Source organism: Gavia stellata, chromosome 6, assembly GCF_030936135.1.
Source record: "Gavia stellata isolate bGavSte3 chromosome 6, bGavSte3.hap2, whole genome shotgun sequence".
Classification (NCBI taxonomy): Eukaryota; Metazoa; Chordata; class Aves; order Gaviiformes; family Gaviidae; genus Gavia; species Gavia stellata.
In genome coordinates, this window is record NC_082599.1 from 60,658,051 (window position 1) to 60,663,224 (window position 5,174).

Here is a 5,174-nt window from a genome sequence, read left to right on the forward strand (position 1 = left end):
TTTCTTCCCAGCGTTGTGTTCCTTCATGGCTGGCCACCTCCCCACCGGCTGCCCTCAGCCCCGCACCTTGACCGTCTCACCGTTCATTTTGGGGGCGTTGAACCGGGGGTTCAGGGCTGGGGGTGGGACAGGGGAGTGAGGATTAATGCAAATCATCCTCGCCAGTTTTCCAACGTGTCATCAGTCCGTGCCAACCTTGGCGGGATCCATCTTCTTGACCCAGGCGCTTTGTTGACTGTGTACAATTCTCATCAGCCATGTAAAAATACTGTTATTACGACTACTACTACCACCAGAGAGGACGATCATAAAGCACAGGAAGCTTTGGGGTTTTTTTAATTCTTCTTATTTTTATTATTATTTTGTTGGTCTCTGAGGGAGGATGATGCTGTGGGAGTCTGTAGACCTAGTCTGTTCCTGTGTCATTGGCTACGGGACTGGTGACCTGAGGCACGTGCCAGTTTAAACTCAGCTCTGCCTGTGGCATATTGGCATGTACTGTTCTTAGGCGTAAGCATTGTAGTAGGGAATTAGAGCCAGACTTTCCTTCTGTTTCTTTTTTATAGGCTGTCGCAGAAAGATTAGTGCAGCTCTACTCAATGCATTTGAACCCACGGGCTCCACATCATACTTTTTTTCCAACTCTAGCATAACGATTTAGTCTTTAAATCCTTTGTTTCAGTCCCTTTGCGAGGAAAGCCTCTGCTTGGCAGACTTCGCACAGGCAGGAAGGTGAGGCGAAGGAGGCTTGGAAATTCTGCCCAGAGAGCACAGGAGAAACACAGAGCGCACAGCGGAGAGTAACTTTGCAATACAGAGCTTTACCTGAGCTATTTTGCTCTCTTCATAAGGCGTTTTTAAGAATGGCAAGGCCAATGCCAAGTGCGGCATTGCACCCCGCGTCCCCTCTCGGACCAGGGAATTTGGAGGCGTCACCGGAGAAGCAGGCAGGCAGCTTGTCGGAAAGGCAAAGGGGCAGCCTGAAGACCTAATATCCTTCGATGGCAATAACATAGCTTTAGCTTGCCCTCTGCAGAGGAGCGTAGTTCTCCGGTGATCCGATTTGATAGGAATTTAAGGCCTTAATGGGCGGATTTTGCAGCGGAAGAGAATGAAGGAAGGAATATACCGCAGGGCATTTGCTGTGTGCTAAAAGAACAGAAAAAATACCAAGAATTTCCCTTTAAAATTATTTATGCTTGTGACAGTCCTAGATTTGCTTTATCTTTAATATTGCTGGGTTTAGTATGCAGAGATTTAATCCATTTCTCTGTACAAGAAAGATGTATTTTTCACCCAAATCTGCAATCTACTACACTGAGCAGTGCTGGCATCTTTAATTTCCTTATCTTTTTGGTTGTATCTTTCATTAGTTTAGTCGATGCTTTAAAATGAAAAAACAAATATCATGGAGGGGGAAGAAAATATTGGAGTCTTACCAGACAAGAAATTTATAAGCACAATTTGTCAGACAAACCAGGCCAGATAGTTTGGGTTTTAAGGACGGTAGCCTAAAGTCCTCTTCTGGATTCATTGAACATAGATGTCGGAGCAAATCAAGCCCATTGATTTCTTCTGTTTATGGGTTTGGAATTAGAATACGAAAAAAGTTGCCAGTTTCAAAAAAAAATGACTGTTTCTCAGGTAACATTTTTGTGGCAGAGGGGTCCAGGTAGGCATAAAAATCACCTCTGTCACTCTTGTGCTCTGCAGGCTTTTGCCTTGCCTTCAGTATTAACCGCTCCCTCTCTTGTGTTTAATCAAGCAAATGAGTCCTTATTCTTTTTTAATCGTGGGTGTAAGATAAGTCTCCAACCCTTGGAGAGTATCAGCATGGGATGGATCTAGCCTGCACCGCTAACTAGTCAGCAAGATACATAGCGATCACAGATGTCTTTGTAGGATTGAAAAGACATTCTCTTTTCTGTATTATTTTATGTTCAATTTGATTTTAATGGTATTTTAGTGCACTCTGAAAAACGTCCGTGCCTGCAACTTCAAGTTACCAGGAGAAGTGAATATAGCAGCATTTGCATAGATTGGGGTTTGGTCTGCAGCAAGAAGTTACTTAATAATCTGAACTTCATGTCTGGGAGGAGGATCAGACTTGGGTATCCTGAGAGACTAGAGTCTTCCGCTCCTTCAGGTGGGAGAGACGGATTTAGCAGCCGCAGTGCAAATTTGCCAAATGCCTCAGCATGGCACTAGAGGGGAAAGACGGCTCGGTCTCTGTGCCTAACCGAGTCCTTGGCGAAGCTGGGATAGTTGTCTGCGTTATGGTAGTGAGGCCTGTGACACCTATTCACTCATTTTCTAAAAGATTACCAGCTAATCTCCCAAGACCCTGTGAGCAAGAATTTCTGGAAAACGACCTTGGACCATTGCACAAGCAATAGTTGTAAATCAGTGTCTTAAATTTGAAAAAACAGGTTTTAAATTTCTGAAACCAAGTTGCAAGCATCTGCATCTCTCCATTGACTGGACACCGTGGACCTCTTTATGTGAAGTTCATTAGTGCTGTGTTACGGTGTCGATAATCTTCAATCTTGTCATTATTTTCGTGATACAGTCGCTTTCATAACTCTAGAAACTCTTTTCATTATTAGAATTCTTGTTTCTACTTAAACTGGACCTTAGACATGACATTGTAGACTAGCAGCTGGTCTCCATATAAGCATTTGGTGACTGTAGGTGAATTCCTTCCTGCCTGTCTGCTTTGTATTTCATTTTTGAGAATGGCGTATATTTAATTCTAGGCAGTGGTCATTCAGCAGCCTAAGAGTGAAGCAGGAGTGGGCTCAGAGAAGTAGCTTGTATATCTTGCTAGCACTGTATCTATTCTGAGGATTTCTTCCTCTGCGAGCCTCTTATTGAAGGCTGAAACAACATCCATAGTTGACTTCACCCACTCTTACTTGTGCCAAAAATCACGTTGTTGAACAGGTACTATCCATATGCCTGTAGTGGGAAAATCTTTTGGAGGGGAGAGTGGCTCGTGCTTTTATAAAACTCTGTACTTTCCCCAAGGAATATGAAAATAATCAGGCTTTTATCACATCTTTTTATCTGCTTCACCTATTTGAACCGTGCAGGAAAATGTAGCTTCTTGTACTGGTTGGGGAAGCGAGTGTCTCAGTTGTGTTTCTAAAAGGCTCGGGCCCAATTCCACGGGAATCGATGGCAAAACTGCTGCCAGCGGTGGGGAGAGCACGGCTGGGCTGGAGACTGGGGCTCTCGCTGTTACTGAAATAATGTAAGCAATATTTCGAATCCTCATTCACAACACTCGCAGACCACCGGGTAATGAGTCGTGGTGCTCCAAAGAGCCGAAACGGGTGGAAAACTGATTTTGATGTCAACCCAGCCTCGAGGGGAAATCCCCAATCCAATCTGGTGGTTTTGAATCACGTCTTTCGCACGCTGCTTATTCCATATTTTCTGATAGAAAATTCAGATGTATTGAATAGGAATATGTATCTTTAATCGGTACGGGAGCATTTCTGCTTTGTATTTTTCTTGTCTTAAACGTTACCTGTACCTTTTGCATCTCTTCTAGCAGTTACCACTTCAAAGGTATGGCAGCATTTCAGTACCATGCTCTAGGTAGCGCGCTGTATGTGAAAGGATGGTCATCATAAATGTTTTAGCAAGGCTGCCAAAGCAGTAGTGTATATGTACAAGTTTATTGTAGAATTCACTTTAAGAGTCTAGTAAATAATGACCTTTTAATTAAAACAGTGTCCTTTAATGGCAGATGCATCTAATTTCCAGGGTATCTGCTGAAACATGAACCTATCTCAGTTTGACAAGCAATAGCTTTTAATATTGGTTTCTTCCTTGAACAATTTTACGTTCCAGCAAGCACGGTGATCCTGAAAGGGTGTCATTTTTGAAAAGCGGGAACCTCAATTCTGTTAATCAGATTTCATTATCCATCCTAAAGGAACGAAACAAGAAACCTTGCCTTCTAAAAGCAACAGCATGTGAACGAGAAGGAAAGAAGGACAATGTGTACATACGCCTACTATCTTCTGTGACTGTCTTTCCTTTTAACTAAAGTTCTACTAGAAAGCAGATTGGTAAATAAAAAAAAACCCACCAAAAAAAAGAAAAATTCAAAATAGTTTTAATGACCCTCGTGCTTTGTATATTCTGATCATTGTCTATATTTTTTCCTTCTCTAGTAGCAGGAAATCAGTTTGGAAAGGACAGAAGTTGGAAGGGCGTCTTAACAAAAGACCCACAGGACATGAAAAAAGGGACTTCAGAACGCAGTTATACTTCAGAAGAGAGGGTGCTAAAACCAGGGGAGATTGACTGAAGTGCAAGTATGTCCCTCCCACATGAGGCAGCCCTGACCTACCTGTTAGGGAGGAGAACCTCAGGCAGTGTAAATGGGTACTTGTTGAGGTGGGCTGAGCGTAGGGCTTTGGTAAAAATGAAATGACTGCCTTTCTGAGGTTTTTCTCTTTCTGATCACTTTGGAGATCGCAGCAAGCAGTCTGCCATCAGTTCTTCTCACGTTTGTTACTGCAGGCTCCGTGGCATTGCCAGCTTCGCAGGAGTTATGCACCGCAAATGGCCGAGTGTGGGTTGTTTGCCTTCCTTTCCGACCGTAGCTCTGTCCTTTCCTTTATATATGTGAGCCTTTTATTGAAATCGTCAAGAAAAATGTACGCCCAGCTCAACAGACCCCTGTCTGTTCCTTTTAATAAACTACCTTATCGGGCTTTAAAAAGTTTTTATGACGTGAAGCATTTTATAAAAGAACTATGTTAAGTGCACTTGAATGGGAGAGTGTGAAATCTAGGCAAAGCAGCATCAGTGCAACAACCACCCGAGTCAGAGGGACCGTGCTTGTCCCAACCTGTTGCTCTGTCTACAGTGTGAATTGCCTTAACCACCGACCCAAAGCCCTGGCCCCGTCCAAGACCTTAACTTACTTTGTGGCATAGAATAGTGGCAAAGTCCTGTTGTGATGCCTTGTGACCATGTTTTGACTGTTCACTGGTACTGACTGTTGTAACCCCTAGAAGGGAAGTCACACTTCCTACAGGAATATTTTTCATTTATATAGGAAAGCTCTAGAACAAAGAGATGGGAGTGAAGGTTCAAGTTTAAAGCCCTTCTGATACTTGTACGCTGTGACACGGAGAAGAGTCTTTGCTTCTTGC